The sequence below is a fragment of the Lactuca sativa genome, chromosome 4 (genome assembly GCF_002870075.4).
Source record: "Lactuca sativa cultivar Salinas chromosome 4, Lsat_Salinas_v11, whole genome shotgun sequence".
Classification (NCBI taxonomy): domain Eukaryota; kingdom Viridiplantae; phylum Streptophyta; class Magnoliopsida; order Asterales; family Asteraceae; genus Lactuca; species Lactuca sativa.
In genome coordinates, this window is record NC_056626.2 from 408,881,668 (window position 1) to 408,893,497 (window position 11,830).

The window sequence follows — 11,830 nt, forward strand, 5'->3', positions numbered from 1 at the left end:
TGAGGAGACTCGCCTCAATCCGCTGATAGTCAAATTACTGCTCAGACCGCTGAACCGGATAACCTCACGCCAACTATCAATAAATACAATCTTATTCAATAATTAACCCGATAACCTGAAATCCAAGGACCACTCCATAAGCCAACTCCCTAAAGGGTAAAAGACCATTTTACCATTTTCTTACTTGTTCCATAACCAAGTCCCAACCCAAAAATGCACAAAAAGCCTAAAACCTAAAGTGGCTAACCAAAACCCAAATCAAAAGCAACAAAAGCCCATTATGGCCTAATAACTTCTAGTGGGCCCCAAAACCATCATGGACCTACTTCTAAGAAAACCCTAAGTCCATCCATGTCCCAAAGTCAGAAGCACAATGGCCCAACAAGGTCCAAACCTCAAAAAGCCCAAAAATGATTTTCTGGGGAGTACGCCCCACGTACCAGAATGGTATGCCCAACTTACTGACCCTCGAAGCACTGCGTACAAGTCGTTGATGCACCAAATTAGCATTACGTTGAGCATACACTTACGTACACCAAGCGTACTCCTCTACGTTCCAAAAATCCAAAATAAGCTCTTAATGGTTAAGACAATGACTTCCAAACTTGGATATAACCCTAATGAGATGTCTTAACACGTAAAGTTGGAAACTTTACTCCTTTTCAAGGCTTAATGGGAACAAAACCTTAATAAAGTCCATAATAATCACCCAAACTCATGCATGCACCACAATAACTCATCAAGATGACATTTTTTTGAACAAGGGAAGTCCCAAAGGCCAAGATCCATCATTCTAAGCTCTTGGAGTAGCCCATACTTATAAGGATGAGCCTAAGGACCAAAAAGAACCAAAATTACGTCTTAAACTAGATCTAAGACCTAGAGTCATAAAGATAGAAACTTTATACCTCCAAAATATAGATCAATATGCACAAAGGTTGGTCCAAAAGCTCCAAGTAATCCCACACATCTCCAAGAAGTTCATTCTTCTTTAAAGTTCACCAAAATGCTTAAAATACAACCAAAAGCTCAGAAAACACTCAAATGGGGGTTAGGGTTTTGATTCTAGGTCTTAGAGGGATGGAGGCTAAAGATAATAGGGTTTTGTGGTGCGTTAAGGAGCTTAAATAGGGTCCAAGACCCTAAATTAGGGTTTGGTTCTAACTAGAGTATGTCCAACGTACTTATGGTATGCCCAACGTACTTCATAAGGCATGCACGATCACACCACTTAGTACACCCAACATACTGGCCACCTCACTAGTACGCCATGCATACACATGTGTATGTCCCATGTACTCGATTAAACCCTAAAATCACCAAATTTCCAAAGGCCATAACTTCTTCGTTATAAGTTCGTTTCCGACGATCCTTATATCCATGAAGAGGTAACGAGAATCTCTACACTTCTATCAACTCATGCCCGCCTTCAAACTTCAGAACAAAATTCCAATTTCCATAAAAGCCCAAATTGACACTTTACCGAAATACCCCTTGGCTCCAAAACACAAACTGAACTCCTGGATCATCCGAATCACATTACCCACACCAAAATGGGTCTAAATCTCTTTCCTTCAAAGGCCCTAAGCCTGATGATACTTGGTCCTAAGGTCGCCACCCCACATTAGGAAACAATTTGAAATAGGGCGTTACACAATGTGCGATACATTAATTGGAAATCCTTCGGTCCCACTAAATGGAGATGCAATATCATTGATAATAAAGGACAAGGAGCATATGAAAAGAAAATGAAGGGTTCCTCGTCTTTCTTTTTTCCATTCTGGAGTCGGCTTCAAATGTGCATTCGTCATCGACTTGCTTCTCTTCTACATGATATGAGAAGAAGAAGTAATCCTAGAGTAACTTAATGTATTCATAAAAATACACTTTTTATTAATAGAGGTCATTGATATTTTTTAAGCACCTATATAAGGTTCTCAATAGAGTTAAGATTTTTTCAATATTAACAAACATATTGATTTCATGAATTTAAGAGCAACATTCTTTTTGTATTACCATTTATTAATAATGATGGTATAATACTCTCGCAAAATTGTTTTACGTCTCAACAGACAAGAATTTATATATTTTATTCTTCAAACTCTTTGTTTTTACAATTACCTGATTTGTATGAAATTATTGAAAAGTGGGTGTCATGGATTTTAGGCTTTCATGTAAATGTTGATGGAGTTAATGCTTTAGATGCACCTGTTTTGAGTTTCCTCTCAGCTGGGCTCCATTACGGTTGTATTTTTAAATAACATTATACTTTGATTTCTTTTTATGCAAAAATAGCAGATAAACTTGCTTTAGATTGGGATGACAATATGACATTACTAACTAACCTATTCCCCTAAAATAACTGAACTACCCTTACTACATATTTGAATACTTTGTATGTTCCATTTCAAGTTGATTGACTATAAGGAAGCGTGCTCTTTTTCTTTTATTACTTGCATCCCAATTGAATTGTGCTATTAGTTATTATAATATCTAAATGTATTCCCTCTATGTTATGCATTGAGGTTTCTCAAGTGGATATCTTAAAATACATGCCTAGAAGCTATAAGCTTTAAATCTTGCATAAGCTATTGGAGCATATTGGGAAGGGGATAATCTATGTTGCTACAACCAAGGAACTTGCACATACAATTTTCCTAGATAGTAAATAAAAGGAATATCATAAAGAATAAACATTAAAAATCACTAGGTTCTTTTCCATTTTATCAACATTTCCACAATTAAGATGTTTCACTTTGTTCAGGTGTGGAAGAATTTCACATTCATATGAGACAAAACCCGGGTTGTATGAATAACATTGTGTTAGTTCAATATTAGTGTACCGGATTCAACATTTCTGTTTATGACCTCCCAAAGGAGATTTCAGACCCTGATGCCAAAAAGGTATGAATTCTTTAATTTCCATTTCCATAATCCATTTTACATTTTTGATATGAGAGCTAAAATTGCAGTCAGGAGATTAGGATGATGAGGAAGATGGTGAGTGGAATGTTTCAACTATTCCAAACCCTTATTACAAGGGTCCATGGAAGGAAAACGTTTGTGGAATTCTATTTTAAAGGCACACTGTTACAAAATTATACCAATTAGGAGCATTTGTTTCATAAAAGTGTTTTCCATTTTATAGAAAATCAAGAACCCCAGCTACAAAGGAAAGTGGAAGGCACCCGTGATTGACAACCCAGGTTTTTGTTCTTTCATATTTCAGGTTCTGCTTCAATCTTTGATTCTTACGCTTTTATTGACATTGATTTTATTTTTATTTTTTATATAAAATTTAGATTTTAAAGATGAGTCTGATCTCTATGTTTTCCCCAAGTTGAAGTATCTTGGCATATAGTTGTGGCATGTAATTATTTTATGGTCGTATTAACTAACACAATTATATATTTTTGAGGATTAGATGATTAAATAAATGTGATGTTTAGTTTTTTTTTACAGGTTAAATCTAGAACACTTTTTTGACAATGTCTTGATATGTGATGATCCTGAATATGTCAAACAAGTGGCTGAAACAAACATGGGGAAAACAAAAACATGTAAGTTACCTTTTAAATAAGTTTTTTAGTTTTTTCTGGTTTATTCTTTACATTAAATATTTTCTAATTCTTCTTATGCTTATTTCTTTATTTTTAGGCCGAAAATGCAGCATTTTAAGAGCTAGAAAAGAAAAAGGATGAAGAGGTATCAAATCTTTATGTTCAGTGCTTCTTACTTTCATATAATTTTTAATTCTTACAGCCTCATACTTTCATTTATTTATTACAATATTATACTTTAAAAAATCCATAAAAGTATAGATTGTTAATTCAAAGTAAAATCTCTTAACAAGAAAAAGAATTAATGTACCATACTTTTTTCTTCGCATTTAGTTTGTATTTTTTAATTTACTTTTTTCTTTTGCTTCACTCTTTATTATTTTGTCCCCTTTTTCGGAATTAGAGGATGATCCAGCTGATTCTGATGTAAGGCTTTCTCTGACAACTTTTAATATTATTATTATTATTATTATTATTATCATTTTAGGATTTTAAATTTGTTAAAATTTATGTTTTTTTTATGCTGATAATGATGAGATTTAACCAAAAAATGATGAAGAGGTTGATGAAAACGATGTGAAGGTAATTATGATGAAATATCATTATGTTTTTATTCATTTGTTTATTATAGCAATTATACTCCAATTGGAAAGGCAATATTGTAATAAATAAATAAATGAAAGTATATTGCTATTTATTGCATATGTCCTTTTTGTCTAAACACCACAAATTCTCATTCTTCTTTTTGTATTTATGTATGCATGATGAGCTATAGAAAAGACTTTTTTCAGCCGTTAGAGTTTAAGATTGTTTTTTTTTCTATTTTACTTTTAAGTTGAGTTTCTAAGACTTTTTTTAATAGAGATTATAAAGAATTGGAAATGTAATGAAGATGAGATTTTCTTAAACCTGCATTGAGAATTCAATTGGTCTCTATTAACTACATGTTTTTTTATTGGAATCTATTATGGTGGAATGGAATTGGAATTGAATAGAATGGAATGGAAACATGGCTGATTACAACCTTACTTACACACTTATTAAAAAAAACATCATTCCAACCCATGCAAAGCATGGTCACTCACACTAGTTATAATAAAATTATATATAATCTCATGAATTTAACATAAGTATAAAAAAGATGTATCATGTTATTGTACCTAGAGGCTATATTTATAAAAAATTGAAAATCACATCTTGACACATTCGGTTTGTGTAATGGAACAAGGCTATGGGTTACAACATTGTGTAATCATGTTATAGAAGAAGAGATAATTTCTAGAAGTAATAAAGGAAACCATAAACGTTTATTCCAATAATGTCTTTAATGCCTTCGTATAAAGGATTCATTTCACTTTAAGAAAACAATTTCTATTGGTTGTATATTTTGAATGATAGTCGTTATTGAAGTTCGGTTTATTTTTTAGACAATTAATATTCACTCATTGATGATTATTACATTCTCCAAAGTTATAAACAAATGTGGATTAAAAAATATTAATTTTAAACAATGATGATAAACTTACCAAATAGAACATCTAATGTCATATTGAAAGAATTATTTGAAAATTTGTGATTCAAACACATTTATTTAAAATAAGCCATTACATATTATTATTATAAGAAAAAACATCATAAATGGTCCCGGTGGTTTCCCAAAATCTGAAATTTAATCCTCGTGGTTTAAAAACGTCATAGATGGTCCACGTGGTTTCAAAACTTTTGACGATTGGTCATTATTGCTAATTCCGTTAAGTTTTGTCCGTTAACTGAAGGACATTTTCGTCATTTCACTACCACAAGGACCATTTATGATGTTTCCTATCTTTTTCTTTAAATTAAATATTATTATTTCATATATATAAAATCTCTCTCCTTACCTGCAAATCAAAATCTCACAAAAGATAAAAACAAATATACACTACACAAATGAAAAACTCATTTGAAACTCTCATTGAAGTCGACATAGAGTTGAGATCTGAGGAGATCTTCTGTTCAGTTTCAATCAAATACAAACGCACGCCTCTGGTGCTTGTTCGATTCGGGGAAGGACAAATCGGAAGCAAAAATCGATGGAGGGTGGTGGCAATCGATCGTAAAGGAATGAGCACCTCCGTTTCTTGTCTAATTCGAAGAAAGGAGAAAGAGAACGAAATCAGAAAAAAAAAAAAAAAACACATAGGCATCAAAGATTTTTGGTCCTGTGTTTGACTTTCGAGTAAGGAACGAGCTCCTTTTGTGCCCTCACTAGTTCGTAGAGGGAGAAGAAACGAAAGCATCAAGGGCTACTAAAGCAGCTCCTGCACTTTCTGTCTCGGAATGAAATATGAAGGGGAAGGGAGAGACGGTATAATGGAAGTAGGGCAACAACAACAGTACAGGTGGGTGTTTGGCTGCTATGGAGTCGGCGAAAGAAGAAGACAAGGTGCGAGGGGGTTGTTGCCCTCTTGTCTACCGGAAAAACTCCACCTGTGGAGGGGGTTTCTTTGATTGAAATTAAATAGAAAAAATGGAAGAAAAAGGGTTGAACTAGACAGTGAATTTTGGGGGTGTTTTGTTGCTTTGCTCGACAGAAAAAAGGAAGAATGAGGGACAAGGGATTGCTGCTCCTTTGTTACCGGAAAACCAGAACACCACCTCTAATGGAGGTGTTTTTGGTTGCCTATCGAAGAGAGAGAGAGAGAGAGAGAGAGAGAGAGAGAGAGATTATATATATATTAAATAATAATATTTAATTTAAAGAAAAAGAGAGAAAACATCATAAATGGTCCCTGTGGTAGTGAAATGACGAAAATTCTCTTCAATTAACGGACAAAACTTAACGGAGTAAGCAATAAAGACCAATCGTCAAAAGTTTTGAAACTACAAGGACCATCAATGACGTTTTTAAACCACGGGGATTAAACTTTAGATTTTAGGAAACCACAGGGACCATTTATGATGTTTTTTCTTATTATAATTATTATATATTAATTACTTATTTATTCTTCATTTTTGTTTGAATTTATTTCTAGATTTTATTTTAAAAAATGTGTAATATTATACCTTCATATTTAATTTTTTTTTAATTAACTCGTGTAAGACTATATTTTATAAGACGGGGAGACGAAATCATAGTTACTCATTTTGTAGATAAAAATTTTTTTGAAATTCAAAGTAATTGAAAATTTTTGATTTTTTTAAAATATTATTTTTACTTTTTTATCAAAAAAATAATAATAATAACATTACCGTTTTTTTTAAATATCTATGAAATATTCTAATAGGGTATTAGAATATTTTACATATCGGAGAAAACTACTATAATATTCTAACATTCTAAAAATCACATTGTTATATTTCCAATGTAATATTATATGAGAATATTTCACGTATTTTTCAAAAAAAACGTTAATTTTTTATTTTTTTTAATTAGTTTTTATTTTTTTTTTAGGTAAACCAAATGATGAAAATAATAATTACAAAAACAATTTTTGGATTTTTCTTTTTATTTTATATTTTAAAATTATTTTTAGATTGTACTGCACGATCATACAAAATTACTTTATTTTTTCATTTTTTTATTTTATTTTTCAACAATTTGATAATGGACACACTTTACCGACCGACTACGGAGATATTTTTTAATCCATTGTTGATTTCGTTCGTGTGTGTATGTGTGTATATATATATATATATATATATATATATATATATATATATATATATATATATATATATGTATATATATATATATTAAGTAGCAATTTTATGTTCGTAGAGTAAAAAAGAAAATTACATATGTCAAAGAATTTTTTTGATATATTTTTAGGGTTTTTATGATTTTTTAGGTTTATGTATTTTCTATTATATATATATATATATATATATATATATATATATATATATATATATATATATATATATATATATATATATATGTGTGTGTGTGTGTGTGTGTGTGCGCGCGCGCACGCATGTGCTTTTTAAGTATTTTCGTGTATTTTTTAAAATCTTAAGTATTTTTCAGTATTTTTTAAAAATATTTTAAGTATTATTTATATATATATTTTTTTATATATTTTAAGTATTATTTATATATTTTAAGTATTTTTTTAAAGCATTTTAAGTATTATTATGTATAAATATATTAAATTAAATACAATTATGTAAAATAATAATAATAATAATAATAATAATAGTAATAATGTATTTTGTAATACATATATTTAATAGTGAAGGAGCAAAAGCACTATACGGTCTATAGCCTTAACTCGGAACGTCCATGCTTTTGTTAGTATGGAACTCTTGTTCAAATCTCACTGTTTTTTTTTTTTTTTTTTTTTTTTTTTTTTTTTTTTTTTTATTTTTTTTTTATAAAGCTTGTCAGTAATTAATTTAAATTTCTGAACCTTGTTTAGGTACCTAAACACACCATAATACGTCGTTTTGTTTGATAGATTCATTATAATGTTCTTAAAATTCAACCTCTAATTTGATTTACTTTCAAGAGTTTCGAAAATTCAGTATTATCTTCCTCTTACATCACATCAATTTGTCGACCACCTACTAGGCTATATATTTTGTAGTTGAAAATAAAAATTATGTAAGAGGAAGATAATTGTGTAATTTATAAAAATCATGGAAGTAAATCAAGTTAGAAGTTAAATTATAAGAACATTGGACAATTAGAATGTATTATATGATACAAAACGACGTGATATCTTGAATTTGATTACCTAAGCTTATATATCCTTAATGTATATTCACTTTTTCATATATATATATATATATATATATATATATATATATATATATATATATATATATATATATATATATATATATATATATATATATATATATATATATATATAAAGAAAATGAGAAACTATTCCAACACAAGGTTTGAATAGATTGCACCATTGTGGAAGAGGTGCGGGTTAGAGATTGTTCAAATGGTTAAAATGGATGAAGCTGAATAATTTAGCCGGGTTTCTAGGTTTATTTTACTAAAAATAATTATGAAATTTTAAAAAAAAAAATTCTAAAATATCAGGACTTTACTATAAATAACCCTATGTATTAATATAAGTTTATAAATTTAATAAAACTTTTTATTAGAAAGCTTATAGTTATTTTGGTTTCTCGTCGTTAAAATCTTATATTGCAATTTTGGTTCTTTGTCTTAAAAACTTATACTACAATTTCAATCTTAGGTGTTAAATAAAATATACTGTAATTTTGGCTTTTGGACATAGTAAGATTAAAATACCCTTTTGTGTGAAACGTTGGTGCGAAAACAAAAGAATCTTAACCACCGTTAGAATCTACTCTAATAAATGATGGTTTTTTTGCCACATGTCACACTCTCATTTAAATTGCCAAATGTGATTTTGTGATTATTTTGAATTAATTTTTTTCCCCATGTCATTTTATGAGTTTTTCTATTTTAATAAATTCCACATAATACTTTAATGTAATAATTACAATAAATATAATAATAAATGAATATCAAATTTATTAATGGACTAACATCTTATTTTAAAATTTTAAAATTAAAGCTCATTAATTTATTTTGTTTATTTATTTAAATTTAAAAGATAAAAAATCAATTTTAATAATTCATTAATTTTCTTATCATTATATACTTATAAAGGAAACATTTTTTCTTTCACCACATTCATTTGAAACTCCCGTGCATTTGTTCCTTTCACCACATTCATTTGAAACTCCCATGACTTTTCAATTTCTTTCTAATAATGATTATAAGTTGGTTAATAAGGTTAATTAAATATTAAACCTAAAGTGTAATCATATATAAAGTAAATTTTAATATTAAAAGAATATATTTTCTTCCACTTATAAAGTTATGTTTTTAACTTTTAACATATTATACTTAATTTATTAGGTCTAATATGTTGTTGTGTGTAAACCATTATCATTTTAAAGCTACAACTTTTGAACAATTTATATAAAATACTTAAATTGTTAATTTAAATATAACCTTACAGGATAAACTTAAATATAAATTTTAATTCAACTTAAACAACCCAAAGAATATTTTATAAATAGTTAAAAGTGATTAATTGTAGTGTCTTTATAATAATGATTATAAGTTGGTTAATAAGGTTAAATAAGTATCAAACCTAAAGTGTAATCATAAATAGACTAAACTTCAACATTAAAATAATATTTTTACTTCTACATATAAAGTTATGTCTTTAACTTTTAACATATTATACTTCATTTATTAGATTTAATATGTTGTTGCATGTAAACTATTATCAGTTTAAAGCTACAACTCTTGAACAATTTGGATAAAATACTTAAATTGTTAATTGAAATATAACATTACAGGGTCAACTTCAATATAAATTTAAGTTCCACTTAAAAAAACCCAAATAATATTTTGTGAATAGTGAAAAGTGATAGATTGTACTGTTAAATGCAAAAACTAAATTGTAATATCAATTTAACTAAAATATATCCTAAAGATATTTTTATAATTGTTAAAAGTTTTCAAATAAGTAGTTTAAAATTACTTACAATAACAATAGTTAGATATAACTTTATATAAATGATTATATTGTTACCTTTAGAAAAAATTAAAAAAAATTGTTTGATGTTTTAAATAATTACACTTATAGAAATTAAAACGTTAAGCAAATAAATTTTAAATAATTAATTAACAATAACAACAACTATAAATAACATTAAACTATATATTATATTTAATTTTATTCATGAGTAACCCGCGGGTAGAGGTCATTCAAAAGATTGAGATTATGCAGTTTTAATAGATGTATATATTATCATATAATTCAAAATAATCAATATATTATATTAACTTAGTATACGAATTATTATATCAAATTTAACAACATTATTTTTATATTAAAAGAACATATATTTGTAAAGATTTCAGCTATATAGATGCTTCTGCGCAACGCGCGGACATTCGCCTAGTCTACCCTAATAAATAAGAATCATTTTACCACATGTCTTTTTCTCATTCAATTTGCCAAATGTCATTTTGTCATAGTTTACAGATATATTTATTTTCCACTTGTAATTTATTTCATTTTCTATTTCTAATATATTATTAATTTAGTTTCCATAAACTAAACCTACCATAATGATATTAATTTTAAATTTTAAATTTAAATTTAAATTTCAAATAAATTTACAGTTTAAACCTTTATGTTTAACATTTTGTTATAATTAACTTCTTTAGTATACGAGTCTAATAAATAAACATATAATTTTAATTTATTTATTTTTTGCATGTTTTTTTCTCATAATTGTTGTTTATTTCAAATTTCAAATTCAAATAAACTTCTTATTTAATCGTTTATATTTAACATTTTGTTTAATCAACCCGTATAATATACAGGTTTCACAACTAGTCAGATACTAAATCCATAATAAAGTTTCAATTAAAGACCATTTTCTAGAAAAACATTATTATTGAACGTTAGCTACAAAAAACTGTAAACTAAGGATCATTTATGCAATTTTCTGTATTATTACTATAAAGTATGGAATAGGTAGTTTTTAAAAGCATTGTCTTGTATATTTTTATAACAAAAACAAATTAATAATTTAAAAGGGAAATTGTAAGAAAGGGACAAAATGGGGAATAATGCGTGGAGCCGCCGCCTAGGCATTGGATTTCCCAAAGGAAGGAAGTGCTTTGTCTCCTCCTCTCTCTCTTGTCTTCTCCGTCGTCATCCTCCTCGTTTTTTCCTCCTCTACGTCTTAAGATTCTTCGCATCCTTTCCATTTTCATCTTTTTGTTTCTTTTTTTTTTTTGTTTTTTTTTTAATAATAAACACATTAGACCAATATCAGTTTCTTCTTTGATTGTTGAGTTGAGAAAACTTTTACGATGGATTGAGGACATGATGCATCATAATCTGAAAGTTAATGAAGCATATTGGCAACATTTTTCTAATATACAACTATTAAGGCAGTGTTTGTTTTTTGTCTGCAGATCTGCAAGGCTTCTTCTGTCTGCGTCGCGCAAACCACGTGCAGACATTAGCCTTCGCAGACTGTTTGTTTTTCTGAAGACTGCAGACCTAAAAATGTATACGCGCACTCTTCTTGACGCAGATGTGGATCAAAGTCTTCTAACATCTTCTAGCCTAAAAAAACATATATATCTTTATTTTTTTCAAGTTTTTTTTTTAATTGATATTTTTTCCAACTTTATTAATGATAACAATTTGAAAAAAAAAAAAAAAAAACATTTGACGATACAAACATGATATTTTTGACAAATTTAT

At 28.2% G+C, this 11,830-nt stretch overlaps 1 pseudogene; it reads left to right on the top strand.

The window, feature by feature from the left end:
- Positions 1-2,028: 2,028 nt before the first annotated feature.
- Positions 2,029-11,830, top strand: part of LOC111921826 (calreticulin-like) — a 15,910-nt pseudogene continuing 6,108 nt past the window's right edge.